Below are 15,482 nucleotides of genomic sequence, written 5' to 3'. Positions count from 1 at the left end.
CAGCCCAGCTCCAGGTTGAGCTGTTGTTCAGCATCTTAGCTGTGGAGGGCAGTGTCACTGGCCCTCATATGTGGGATCTGAACCAGGGCCCTCAAGGCGTCCCAAGCCAGCTCTCAACCATCCCGCGCCTCGGCCAGCCCTGATGTTGCTTTTATAAATAATATTTACCTGGTTGTTTATTCACAGGTTATAGATTATTCATGGGTCATAATTGTGAATGAAGCCACTGGAGCTGATTATACTGTAGTGATTAATATAACATTAATGCATGGGATGATAAACTAAATACAAGCACATTTTGTCAATAGAGGATGCCAAAAACTGAACAGATAGTGCAGAAAGCTTCCAGAAATGAGGATTTGCCAGTCCTCTACTCTAGGCCTTGTGGTATGCTGGAGAAGCCTGAGACACAGACAGGGAAGGGTATAAAATGGAGCTGCCAATAAAGAGAGCTGATTTCTCATTTTTAACAGGAATCACTGATTCTGTTATGAGTTTTAGGACTTGAGAGAGAAGCTTGCATATAGATAATCTGCAGACTCAAAGGCTTCACCATGCATGCCTTACATCAAAGGCCTTTACTTTTTTCTCTTATCCACCTATGGAGAAAACCTGCATGCCTTATCAACTCAGTGGAAATTTCATCTCACTGTAACACGTCAAGATATTTGTCGGCAAAGCACCTCACAGGGGTGTTTTGTTAGAAAAATGAAGGCCTTCTGTGCTAGAGTCTCTAGGTAGTATGTCTTTCTCCTCTGTTGTTCTGCAGAACTGCACTGCTTTGTACTCTCTCACTTTCAGCAAAAAAGCAATTTTGTAAATGGTGCACTCAGATGCTCTGATGAAGTTATAAGTGATAAAGGCACTGAGACAAAGATGCTGCGGTGAAAAATGGGGCACGTCAAAGCAAACTGATTCGTAATCATAAAATGCGGGCAAGGTGGTATAAAGTGGTGCATGTATTGCAGGCTGTCAGGTGCCCCCTTCCGGGTTTGTCCACAGCCTGAGGGTACTATATCTTGTCAGAAATGCTTGTGGATGCTCATCTGTCAACACTTGTTCAATGTCAAATTATATCAGAGGGTTCAGTCTCCTTTTGGATTTAATAATTGCCTCCTAGCTCTATTATATCTCCTTTGGTCAAATGAACTTTCATTTTAAAACTGTGTCAGGCTCTTCTCTCATGTCTCTTTCTTCCTGGAACTGGGAAAATGAACTGATTCTTAAAGCCACATGTGCTGTTTACTTCTTAAGCAGTGACCTGATAGGTCTTTGATGTGAAGTTCTAATCAGCTCCCAGAAACACAATCCAGCATATTCCATCCCTTCTGTGCCCCTTATCGAACGGTCCTTCTTGTCTAGGTCAGCGATTTTCCCTTCAGTCATGAAAGCCGACTGCTTTACCTTTTCCTGTTGTGGATTCTTTACAAGTGTTACTCCCCTGTCTTCAGTGCCTTTTTCCACCTTCCCTCTGTGCATCCTTCTTTTTCCCTTTCTCAGCGAATTAAACCCTTCTCCAAGATTCATCATCTCACAGACCTTTCAATTTCTTACTACCTGAAACTTTCTTTTGAAACAATATTTAATATGAAATAACCTGCAAATCCTCCCATGACAAAACCCCTAGAAACCCTGAATGAACAATTTTTTAAACCTCCCCTTTAAATGCATAGATGAGTTCACAAAACATAATCTCTAGGGAGCAAATGAATAATAAGCTATACCTGATACTGTAGCAGCTACTGCTATTGCCATGTGTGTGTGTGTGTGTGTGTGTGTGTGTGTGTGTGTGTGTGTGTGTGTGTTGGGGGTGGAGGGAGGCGGTGATGGGTGCCAGTAGTTGTGATAACCTAGAGATTTAGATCATAACACCATGGAGGGACAAATGACAAGTCTCAGGGGCCTGTAAGAGGCAGGGTTTGGACTAAGACCTGTGTATAAAGGTGGGACTCTTAAAGGGCAACACTTCCCAAAAAGAGTGACTAGCAAATAAATCTCACCCATACAAGGAAGCTTTTAAAGCTAAGCTTGGTTGCTGGGGGACAAAGTCCCCCAGAGAGTTTCATAATAATAAGCCTGTCATCTTGTAGGCCTGTGGTTCAAATATATACTATTCTGTATGATTCATGAACCCACAAGCTGAGAATCAACATGAGAAGTGGTCACAGGTCAGCACCTGGGAAGAGCAAACACCCAAACCAGGCCACAGAGATTTCCCACAGAAATAGAAACTCTGAAGGTGAGCTCACAAAATAGTTAAAGTATAAAATTACAAAATTAAAAATTAAAAAAAAATTACAAAATAGTTAAGGAAATAATTCAGCCTGAACTAGAATCAGCAAAGACAATAAACATCAGGCTCCTAGCTAAAGAAATTCAGATATTACATTTATCTGTTAGACTTTAAAAAGGTATATTAAAATGATTAAAAGAAGTATAAAAGAACAAGACATGGATAGTATCAAAGAGACAAACAGAATCTCTAGAAATTTAAAATGTAATCATTTAATAAAAACTCAGTGAGTATATTAGGCAGAATATTAAACACAGGTGAAAAGTGAGTTAATGAACTGGAATATAGATCTGAAGAAAACTACTTGTAACGTAACTCGTAAAATTATGGGTGATATGAACTAGAGCCAGATATAAAGAATAAACTGAGATACTCTAACATATAAGTCTAATACAAGTTCCAAAAGGAAGAAATAGAGGTTAGAATTCCCCTTAAAAGGAAAGATCATATACATTTCATCTTGACTATTATTACGCACCCATCCATCATGTACTCATAGCCATCTATTGATCACCCACCTATTTGTTAATCCTTCCCTTCCGTACATCCACTCAATAAACATTTATTCAAGTATATACTTTTTTTTGTATTGTGTTATGTGCTGTGCACAGAAATAAAAATCTAATCCCATATTTACACTTCCAAAACAATTGCTTAGTTGTTATGCAATCATCCTTTAAATGATCAGAAATTTTCAAAGGGAGGAAACTTAAGTTTATTTAGGATCTCAAGCAGGTTACCATCTCAAATTGTGCAACAGAAGTACAAAGCAGTAAAGTTAACTATACCAAGGAAAAAGAAAAGAGAAGGGCATTTGTGTATGTATATAAACGTTACATGACGCAGCAGGAAGAAAATATATAACTGGCGTGAGCCATGGTCGATACTGCTTTCAGCGAGCACCTCGGATTGTTGGGTTTGTCGTTAAAACTTTCATTCTTGAGGAATCTGAGCCCTTGGTGTTTGATCTGTTTTGGATTGCAAGACTTTTCCATTAAAATATACCTCTTAATAGAGGCATGTTGGAATCAACTGGGCTCTAGCCTATTCTTTCATGTCCCCATTTTTGTTGTTGTCACTCTATTTTCCCTAGGGAGCCAGGACCAAACACCTTTTGTTTTTTGCTCTTTTAATTAGTGTCCCCAAGATTAAATGAACATATGACAGCTGCCACCTCTAATTTAGTAGGATGATGTTAAATCCTTTGATGGAAGCATTTCTCCTTTGGATATTGAAAACTAAGTCAGCAGGGTAAAAATCATGGAGATAGGGAGAAAATATTTCATGAATGAGTCTTGGAGTGTAACTGTAAATGTGCCACCCCCATTCACCGCTCAGTGCTGGCACCCATGTCTTCTAGCCATAAACTGATTCCTCCTCAGAGTATTTAACATATCCTGCAGCATTTCAAACTCCTTTTCTGTGATGATAACATTATAATCAGCATCAATGTGAGACACAGATATTCTCTCCTTATCTTCAATCCTCTGATCCTGTCTCTTTTAAGAGCTTGCCAACCCATTCAATCTAAGCAACAAGGATTTTCTCTTGGGCAATGTGGACCAGAAAATGTACTTGAAGTTGTGCCTACTGGGAAGATTTTTCTCCTTCACTTCACTTCTGTTCAGGGCCACTCCAGAGTGGGCTCTAATATCTTGGTGGTCTACCTCTTCCTGTTGTTAACCACAGATTTCTCCTCCATGTCACCTAATTACAGGGAGCTTCCCATGAAGCAGTATGAGCCTATAAAGTGAGGTGAGGGAGAGATGGCAGCATGGGAGCTGTAGCCCCACTGGAAAAGTAGACAATGTTTTTTTTTCAATTTTTTCTTTGAGGATCTTCCTAAGGCTGGTCTCTAATACACCAACTTCTCCTGGATTGTGGAGTACATATTTTACAGCCAGTGTTAGGACCAGATATGACTGAAAATTCCAAGATCATAATGGCCAACTGAGGTTCCAGATCACTAGGTATCCTATGGTTAGCAGGGCTCAGTGGCAAGCAAACCATTGTTTTCCAAAAGAATAATACTTACATACAAAAGAGGACATGGCTTTCTTTCAGATTTTTGTGAGCCTTCACTATGACTCTTGCTGGGATTTTCCATAGGCTTAATACATTATCTCGATCTACCCAAAGCATTTAATCTGCCATATCATTGAACTGGCTGAGTCATGGGGATCAAAGGGCAGAACTATTTCCAGTGTAGTTTGGACAAGATGAAGGCTCTTTTCTTGCTCTGAACCTTATTTAAATCAGCCAAGTGCTCATCAGTAGTCAATTGGATAAAGAATGTATAAAATGGAATGTTAATCATTAAAAAAATGAAATCTTGCTCTCTGCTGCTGTAACTGAACCCATTGCTTTCACTACTGCTCAGCATCTGCACATCCCTACAATGGCTAAAACAGCAATGGCCTACAAGGAAAAAATGAAGGCGCTGTCCATGCTGTCACTGATTTGCTTTTGCTTCCACCCGGAACCTCGCAACATCAACACCTACCCTTACGATCATATAAAAGTGAAGCAAATCAACAAAAGCACCTCTGACCAGGCTTTTGAGCTCATCTCAAAGCCACCATCTCCCATCTCAAAAGCCCCACAAATTTTAACGTCTCCAAAGAAGAAAGACCTGTCCCTGCAGGAGATCCAGAAAAAACTGGAAGCCATAGAGGAAAGAAGTCTCAGGAGGCCCAGGTGTTGAAACAGTTGGCAGAGAAGAGGGCACAGTCCTGCAGAAGGCTTTGGAGGAAAACAAAAACTTCAGCAAATTGGCAGAGTAAAAGCTGATCCTGAAAATGGAACATATTAAGGAAAACTGTGAGGCGAATCTAGCTGCTGTTATTGAATGTCTGCAGGAAAAGGAGAGGCGTGCCGTGGAGGTGTGCAGGAACAAGGAACTCCATCCAGGTGGAACTGCCTGGTGGAAGCAATGGTGCGTGTGGCACTCTCCGCCCCATTAGTAAACCCACCTGCCTATATTATCACAGATCACGCCATATCAGTAAGGGAAATGTATGACTTGTTTTAAAAAGAACTCACTATAAATAACAACAACAACAACAACAAAACAGAAACAAAAATTTAAAAATGTGGAAAAAAATTGAAATCTAACCATCTGTGACAGCATGGATGAACCTGCAAGGTATTATGCTAAGTGAAACAAGTCAGACAGAGAAAGACAAATGCCATACGACTCCACTTATATGTGGAATCTAAAGAACAATATAAATGAACAAACAAAACAGAAACAGACTCATAGATACAGAGTACAAACTGATGGTTGCCAGATGGGAGGGGTCTGGGGGGAGGGTGAAAAAGGTAAAGAGATTAAGAAGTACAAATTGGTAGTTACAAAATAGTCATGGGGATGTAAAGTACAGCATGGGGAATATAGTCAATAATATTGCAATATTTATGTATGGTGCCAGGTGGGTACTAGACTTATTGGGGGATCACTTCTTAAATTATGTAAATGTCTAACCACTATGCTATGTACTTAAAACTAATATAACATAATATTGAATGTCAACTGTAATTGAAAAAAAGATTAGGCAGAGTTTTAGATCACCTAATAAGTCACCTTGTAAATATAGTATATATAGCTTCCAAAATACAAAGAGCCCATCAAAATTTGTAGGTACAAGATACTGCAATTTATTTTTAATTTTGAAGGGAATATCCTATCTTGTGCCTGGCTACTGGTCTGTCAGAAACTTCATTGAGCTATCAGATCACTCTAATTTTGTGCAGCATACCTCTCATCCTCTGATGAACCTTTGTCTAACTTGGGCATTGAGGCAACTTGCTGTCTTCTGCTCTTCAGGTTTTATCAACATCAGTGAGGTGAAACAGTGAGATATGTTGTGAACTGGAAAATAGACAAGATTCCTGAGAACCGAATTGTGGCATAGAGTTGGGGAGTTGATATATCCTGATGCAGGATAAAAAAAGATGTACTGCTCTCTTTTCCAGGGGAATCTAATGGTTTGTGGTGTTATCCGCTTGTTGAGATTGAAAAAAAAAAAAATCACTGAATCAATAGCTGGTTACCATGTGCCACTGGCTATACTAACTCAATCCATTAAAAAGATTGCATCTGGAACAGTAGCTTTTGCTGGCCTCATCAACTATCTCAAGTTTTGAAAATTCGCTATTACTTTCTGAGAATTAATGATCTTTTGTATTATCTAAACTAGAGAATTAAATTAAACATGTTAAAATTAACGACCCTGCATTTTCCAGCCATCAGTGGTAGTTATCATCTCTGTACCTCTCCTAAGCATGTAATATCGCTCTTGACTTACTATTCTGTACAAAGAGAGAGGTTCACAGGCTTCAGGTGGACCTATTTTTCTATAGCTTTTACTCTATGAACAGGAAATCTAATGTATTTTTCTAGCTACTGAAATGTATTCATGCATTATATTTAGGACCTGAGGAAAGAACTATGTAATGGGTTGGAGGTCACTCATAGCCAATTGTGAGGGAGATTTGGATGAACATTCTTTCCACAACTTATGTCCCTGGACGTGTAATGGATTGAATAGTTATGTATATGTTTGTGTGTGGAATGGGGTTTTCTCCTTAGGAAAGAAACCCGGACACTGCATGAGACATAATTTTTGGTATTTTTGGACTTGAAGGAACTAAGGGAAATCTCAAAGGGCCAGGAAAAAAAAAAAAGGAAAGAAAAAAACGGAAAGCTGTGAGGAGTCAGCAAAGAACAAACACACATGAAAAGAGTGATTCCTTCAAAGTCAGGAACCAAATTTTTACTGCTGACATGAAACTGTGCCTTGGCCTGGTGATGTGGTGGGGATAGGTGTTGCTAAACCTGAGTGTTCAAGATTAAGCCTAGGAACCTTGAAGGTGGTTTAAATGGTCACAGGTTGGTAGCCTATCCTGGCTCATGGCTGAGGAAAACCAAATCCTCCTTGGTAAATGTATCCTCATTTTAAGCTCTTAGGTGTTCCACTGATTAAATCAACCAAATATAAGCCCATAATCAAAGATACCTATTAGCAAAAGGACTAAATGACATGAGTGAGGGTAAGCATAGGTGACCTACAACAGATCTAGATCCTCAGAGACTTCAGACATGGGAACCATAAGATGATTCCACAAGATGTGGAACATAAAATGACATTTTATGAAATAAAGAAGTAGAAACTAGAATAACCAAACTGTGCAAGCTGCAAGGAACTATTTTAAATGTCTGGACATATTTTTTTTTTAAGTACAAAATATAATTTTTAGAAATGAAAAATGTAGTTCTTGAAAAATGAACAGATGGGTTAAAGAGCAGATTAGCTATAAGGGAAGAGAAATAAGTTAACTGGGAGACACACCTGAAGAAATTAACTAGAATGCAACACGGAGAAATAAAGAGGTGTTAAATATGAAAGAAATGTTTAGAGATGTGGAGGATGGAAAGAAAAGGTCTAACTCATGTTATTTGAAGAATGATACATGGAACAGTAACAAGAGACTTACTTGGGAGATTGTTAGAAATTTCAATTTTTAGACTCAGCCTCACTGCTGACCTTGATTCTTGAATCAGAATCTGCATTGGTCAATAAATTCCCTAGTTAATTCATATGCACTCAAAGGTTTGAGAGGCAGTGGTTGCACAAATGTATAATCAGAATTGCAGTGAAAGGAAATGAAGAGAATAAAGAAGCAATATTTGAAGAGATAATGATTATATATTTTCCAGAATTGGTGGCATATGTGAATCCATTTATATTAAGAAGGACAAATCAAAAGAAATTGACACCTAGAAAGATTGTAATGAGACTATAGAAATCCCAAAAAGAAATCCCAAATTACCTAAAGAGAAAAGACGATTAGACCGCTGACATCAACAGCAATAATAGAAGCAGAAGATAGTAATATCTTGAAAGTGCTTAAAAAAACAAACAAACAAACAAAACCTCTTTTGAATCCACCAAGACTACGTTTTAAGAATAAGGGCAAAATAAAGTCATTTTCAGATATCAAAATTGGAGAGAATTTAACAACGAATCTCTACTTAGGAACTTCTAAAGGAAGTTATTTAAGAAAGAAAAAAGATTATTCTAGAAGGAAGGTTTGGGATGCAAGAAAGAGTGGTGAATTAAGAAATTGATAAACTTGTAAATAAGTCTAAACAAACATTATCTGTATAAAACAATACCTAATTTGTGAGGATTTAAATAAAGGGCAGAATTAAAATACTTGACAACAAATACTATTAAGTTGGGAGGGGTGATTAAAATTGAAGTGATTTTAAATCTGTGCTCACCACTTCTGTTCATTGTACTGGAGGTCTAGAGAGGGCAATTAGGGAAGAAAAAGAAATAAAAGGCATCCAGATTGGAAAGGAAGAAGTAAAGCTATCTCCATTTGCAGATAACATGATTTTGTATGTATAAAATTCTGAGGAATCCACTAAACTGTTAGATAATAAGTGAGTTCAGCAAGTGTATAAAATACAAGATCAATATACAAAATTTAATTGTATTTCTGTACTGTAGTGTTGAACAATTCAAAAATGAAATAAGGAAACAATTCCACTTACAATAACATCAAAAAAGAATAAAATTTCTAGGAATAAATTTAACAAAAGAAGGGTAAAATTTGTACTCTGAAAACTGTAAAACACTGTTGGAAGAAATTAAAGACCTAAATAAATGGAAAGACATTCCATTTTCATAGAATTGAAGATTTAATATTAAGATAGCAATAATCCCAGAATTGATCTACAAATTCAATGCAATCTCTATAAAAATCCCAGCCAAGTTTGTTTGTTGTTTTTTTTTTGTTTTTTTTTTAATTTGCAGAAATTAACAAACATCCCCAAATTCATACAGAAATGCAAAGGACTCATAATAACCAAAATAATCTTGAGAAATAAAAAAGAAAATTGGAAGACACATACTTCCTGATTTCAAAACTTACCACACAGCTGCAGTAATCAGGACTGTGTGGTACTTGTCATAAAGATAGACATATAGACCAATGGTATACAATTGAGAGTCCACAAATAAACCCTTAACTTTGTAGCCAACTGATTTTCAACAAGGGTACCAAGACAGTTCAATGGGGAAAAACAGTATTTTCAACAAATGGTGCTTGTGGACAACTGGATATCCACATTCAAAAGAATGAAGCTAGATCCTTACCATTAATTAACTCAGAATGGATCATTGACCCAAATATAACATGTAAAGCTATAAAACTCTTAGAAGAAAACACAGGAGTATGTCTTCATGACCTTGGACAGTCAATGGTTTCTTAGACATGACTCCAAAAGCACAAGCAACAAAAGAAAAGTCAGATAAATTGAGATGCATCAAAATTAAAAAGCTTTTGTGTTTCAAAGGAAATCATCAAGAAATTGAAAACACAACCCAGAGAATGGGAGAAAATATTTGCAAAACATATATCTGATAAGGGACTTATATCCAGAATACATAATGAACTTTCCCTACTCAACAATAAAAAGACAAGAAACCCGATTTAAAAAAAAAAAATGAGAAAAGGATTTGAATAGACATTTCTCCAAACAATATGTACAAATATTCAAAAAAGCATATGCAATTAGTCATTAGGGAAATACACATCAAAACCATGAGATAACTCTTTATACACACTAAGATGGCTATAATAAAAAAGATGGATAATAATGTGTTGATAAGAATGAGAGATTAGGTAACTCCACAGAGACAGAAAGTAGATTAGGGGTTATCTCTGGCTGGGAGTGGGGTAAAAAGAGTAACTGCTAATGAGTATGGAGTTTCTTTTTCGCATGATGAAAACGTTTTATAATTAGATAATGGTAAAAGTTGTACAGGTCTGTGAATATACTAAAAAAACAGTGAATAGTACATTTTAAAAGCGAGCTTTATGGAATATGAATTATATCTTAACAAAGTTATTATTAAGATAAAAAGAAAACTTAACCTGGCCTCAGGGTGTGAGTGGATTGGGGTGGATGAAGGAAGCAGAATAACAAGTTAATAGACGATTGACTGAGTATTGCTTGTGTCAGTGATGGCAATGGGGAAAATGCAAGAACCATAACCAAAGGTAGATTTAAAGGATATAGCAACTCAATGGCAAGAGGAATAAGAAAGAAAAGAATTAATAGGCTTTAATAGCCTGTTAGGAATTACTAGCCTGCGTAACTCAGAGAATGGTTAAGCTATGGATGGTGAATGAGAGGCTGACAGAGATGGGGGAAGGGAGGAGGGGTGGCAACATTACGTTGGGTTGGATATCGAGATCGAACAGCACTGTGAAAGTAAAAGAGAAACGGCCAAAGCCATTGAGTGCCCTTACTTAAAATAACAGCGAACATTTATATACAATCGAATTTGCTATATGCCAGATACCATACTAAGCACTTACCATGATTAATTCAATTTACCCCTTACAACAACTATGAGGTAGGGATTACAAATATCTCCAATTTACAAATGAAGAAACTGAGGCACTGAGAAGTTAAATAATTGCCCACAGTAGAATATAAACATATGCTCTTCTACACTCATACAGCCTTTGTAGATAACAAACGGACATTAGTCATTATATAAGTAATATTCATTGCCTCAATTCACAATTATTATTCATTAACTGCTTATTTACAAACAACAAACAAATCATCATAAAGCCTTTTAGTCTTTATTTATGTCACTTGATTTTGGAATCCATCTGAAAATGAAACCAGCTGCCTTGATGGCCAATGACTTGTTGTCATTGGAGTTTGGCACTTCAGGCAGATGTGAGGGGCAGGTTTTAGAGGGATTTCTGTATCAGCCAATGGTAGGACTGATGTCTTCTCATATCCCCTTTGAGACACTGCTGTCCTTGGTGAAAGAAATTCTACCCTGTTGGACTCCCTCTGACTTCTGTAACATATGAAGGGATTGTCTTTCTGGAGAACTGAAATTGTACTTCTAATAGGCATTATTAGTTTTGCAGCTATTTTCCTTGCATAATTTCTAAAATTTGATTTGCAAAAGTAATTGTTTCTCTAAAAATAATGGCTCACTGTAGTCCCCTGCTATTTAAAATGACTTACCTCTATCACTCATTATGAGATAATTAAGTTTCCTTTACCTCCTTTTGAAAAAGGTGGTTACACTGCCAGGCTGATGCAGTAGCTTCTAATCTGATTTATTGCCAGTTTTGTGACAGAAAAGAGACAGAAAACCATGTGCTGGCTCTTAAAGCTTCTGCCTAAAGTGTCACTTTGTATTGTTGCATCTAGTCAGAATTTTCAGCTGAAAGGCTGGTAGTCTTCTCAGTAACAGATGCCTTGAGGGAGGCTGACCGTCGCCTCGGAGAAGGGGTAAAAGCACTGAAACAGACAGTAACTTCCCAGGTGAATGAGAACTTGGGATCTGGGAATAAAATTTCAACCTCAGTGGTCAGGAGGAAAAATCTTCTTTAGGTTCCGTGAAGGTAGAAAAAAACATTAGACTTATCTGAAATAAAAGTGATTTGTTAAAGTGTACTCCCTGTACTAAAAGGAGAAAGGGAGTAGCAAAATTGAAATGTGAATATACCAAAGTTTATGTGGAGGAATTCTTCATTGATGTTTTCTTTTAACCTGAAAGTTATGAGGGCTTCTGTGTGGGTGTGTGAATGCCCCAGAAAATGAAAAAAGGTAACTAGTAAACTTGGGGTTGTATGGTGTGATATCCACCATGCCCAGAGAACATTCTATAAGTAACTCAGAATCTTGACTATTGGCCAAATACATAGTCAGCCAACCCAGGTATCTCCATATAACAATTTTGTTAAGACTAGCTGAACTCATGCACAGAAATGAATAGTCTGGAACTGAGATTTGACTGGACTGAATGCAATGTGTGAAATGCATAATTCCCTCAAGGAATTGTTTGCCTCCAGTGATGTACACAGGGGCTGGTGAACCTGGAAACACCAACAATAACAACCTGTCTTGAACTGTGACATCCAGGGAAGTTCAGATACATATGGACATGTCTTATGGGTACTGAGGGTAGAAGACAATGGAATTCAAATTTCATGAAGAAACACTGGAGATAATGAGGGTCTGAGGAAGTTGTGATTTCAGATATAAGATAGATTATGTTATACACACTTAAATCTGTCCTCCAGCCAGTTAGAGAGCTACTTGGGGGACACATTTGTATTAGGACATATTTGTATTCTCACTTTAGAATAGTCTACTGAACTCTCAAGACACTAGGAGAAGACAGAGCTTCAAGTATCTGTACTTAGCATAGCAGAAACCAAGGGGGGTATAGCTAGAGTGGCATGGGTGACAGTTCTGAACCACAGAGGCCAGCAGAGACTAAGATTGAGATCAGTTGAGGTCATTGGCTCTCTGATTGCAAATCACACATCATATGATTAGTTTTTGCCCAGTAACCCCAAGAAAGGCTTTGTGATACTGTAGATGTCTGTATCTCTAATCCTAGTGCTTTCCAACTATGCTTCTTCCATTGGACCAGCATTCTACATGGGTGTTAGAGGTGGTACCACAGGGTGTAAATCACCTTTGGTTGCAAGAACCACTTGCAAATTGGAGTGGGAGTTGAAAATGGATCCACCACTTACTTGCCTTGCCAGATGACACTTTCTATGTGACACGACTAACCATGACCTACTTGCTGTACCTCAGGAGTAGTTTAGGAGCATTTCTGTTTCACTATTTCATGCCTGATATCATGTGGGTTACACTTGCTCCAAATTGTGTTTCTTCAGACTAGTATGTCTTTGGTCACACAGAGTCTGATCACCTTGGGGACCTGAGAGTTTTGAGAATTTGGCTCTAACCTGCTGACCATCTGGTGGTGCCTGATCTTTTAGTGCATCCAGAGACTTATCAGTTCTCAATGATGTTATACAATGCTCCCTTTAATTTTGTAAATCACTTGACTAAACAATGTTAAGCAGGTTACTTTACTGCAAGACTTTTCAGTCTTTAGTATGCTAATGTCAGTTGGAAAAAAAGAGAAATGATATAAGATTCATTGTTTCACAAATTTACTTGACTATTTCTCACAGAATTACTTATTAACATCTTTTTCTCACATAATTCTTATTAATAACTTGCAAGACAGTACTGTTTCAGGGAGTACATTTTGAGAAATACTGTTTTACAGAAATTTTAAAAATCTTAGCCTGACCTTTTGAATTAAAAAAAAAAAAAATCCTGTCAGTCCCTGGCAGAGCTGAGCTATTATATTGGGTTGTCGGAAAAGTCATGACACATTTTTGCAACGAAAAACATAAAAAATATACGTCGTGACTTTTCAGACAACCCAATATCAATATTATATCTAGGTGAAACTCAAACTTCATTAACAAGATTATATTAGCCAAATTACCTATCTCTTTCAGCCAATAGGGACAATCTGTCATCTCTTATTTTAAATTTCCAAATGATCCGCTTGGGAATTAACATTTAGTCCACTGTAAGAAAAAAATTATTCTCAAAGGAAGAACTCCAGCTGCTTTGCTATACAGTCATGGTTACATACTTTTCCTATTTTTATTAATTTTGTTTTTAAAAGAACTAAGAATAGCACGACACTGTCTAGATCTTGTATGTTGAGTGTTAGAAATGAGTTTTATTAAAATTTGGTATAATAGAAGAGCCATTTTCCAGGAGAATAATTGTCTGAATTAAATCTTTCTTCTAGTCAAATATAGGAGCAAGCAGCCAAAACCAATGCCCCTGTGGCTTGTGATGGTGTGAGTTACCAACAAGTGGACTTTGAATGCCGTGTTCTCAGATGGGGGTGAGAAAGGCAGCTTGAAATTTCTGCAGCATTAAAGCTCACCTGGGACTGAGAGATAGCTGGGATCATGTGTCTCTAAGTGACAGAGAGTCTGATTTTCTGGTTGGAGGAAAATTGTCTCTAAAGTATATGGGTAAGGTAATACATGATATAAAGAAGGGCAAAAAATGAGCATGTGTTTTCTGACTGGCAGGTCAGGTTGAGAGAAAAGCCCTGCTTGAATGTATACTTCTGAGGTGGTATGGGACCCAGGACTGTGGGTCTTCAAACCTTGTTACCTTAATCCAGCAAATGATTACTTCATAGACACAAAGCAATACAGCACAGCTTTTTTCAAGAACCCTTTAAAAATGCCAGATTAAACATATGATATTTACTTAGTAATTCTCAAAGTACTAATTAGAGAAATAAACTTTTTGCTTTTATGAAATGATATTGGGTAATTGGATATTGTATTAATTAGTATGGGTTTGATTTTCTGTGTTCACAAACAGCTCCAAAATCTCAATGGCCTACACACAAAGATTTATTTTTCATCCACACTACATTAATGGCATATACATGTCCATCATGGGTACGCTATATCTCTGCTCCCCATAATCTTTTCCTCTGGTCAGGTGGATGTAGTAGCTTCTGTCTGAATTATTGCCAGTTTTGTGACAAAGGAAAAAGACATACTAAACCATGCGCTGGCTCTTAAAACTTCTGTCCAGAAGTCAACGTGTGTCAGTTCGACATTTTTTAATGGCCAAGAACAAATCCCAGGCCTGACATCAATGGGGTGGAAAAGTATAGTTGTTCGCCAGAGAAGAGCAGTTTTCGAACTAGAATTTTGAACAAGAATGCAGTCTGCCATGGAGCTCCGGAGGTTGTTTTAGAGGAATGTGGGTTATATATAAGGGGGATGGGGGGAAGTCTCCAGGAACTTGTCGCTATCCTATAAGCTTTCTGGGTGCCACCTCTCAGTCTAGAGGCTCTTGAGTTGGGTAATTCAGTACTTCACTTCTCCAGGACACACCACTCCTGTCAATGCTTCAGAGTGTCCTAATTCCCTGAGGTAGGCTTAGAAATATTTTGGTTAGCTCCAGATAGACTCTACAACATGATCTTTGCTTTAGAGGTGTTCTGGCCCTCCAGGACAACTGTGCAGCCTGGAAGGGGATTGAAGGCTAGCCTGGAAGGGCCAGCAACATCCAGGTGTGTCACCTTGTTGTCAGCATGGTGCAGCCTTTTGCCATCCATACTCCTCTGACCCATATCTATGCTCATGAAATCCTGGGGGCGTGTGTGATGATAAAGACTTAAAATCTACACAGCTCTTTCTAAAGAGCCAAAGGAGCCCTCATAAAAATACAAACTTTATGGACATTTCAGAATTCCTGAGCTCATAAAAAAAAAAAGAAAAGGTA

General features: G+C 37.7%; 1 pseudogene; it reads left to right on the top strand.

Moving 5' to 3' along the window:
- The first annotated feature begins 4,691 nt into the window (after nt 1–4,691).
- Nucleotides 4,692–5,256, top strand: LOC109388069 (stathmin-2-like; annotated as a pseudogene).
- Nucleotides 5,257–15,482: the final 10,226 nt, after the last annotated feature.

The sequence above is a fragment of the Hipposideros armiger genome, unplaced genomic scaffold (assembly GCF_001890085.2).
Source record: "Hipposideros armiger isolate ML-2016 unplaced genomic scaffold, ASM189008v1 scaffold_180, whole genome shotgun sequence".
In the NCBI taxonomy this organism is placed as follows: Eukaryota; Metazoa; Chordata; class Mammalia; order Chiroptera; family Hipposideridae; genus Hipposideros; species Hipposideros armiger.
This window is presented reverse-complemented; position numbering and strand designations above follow the sequence as displayed.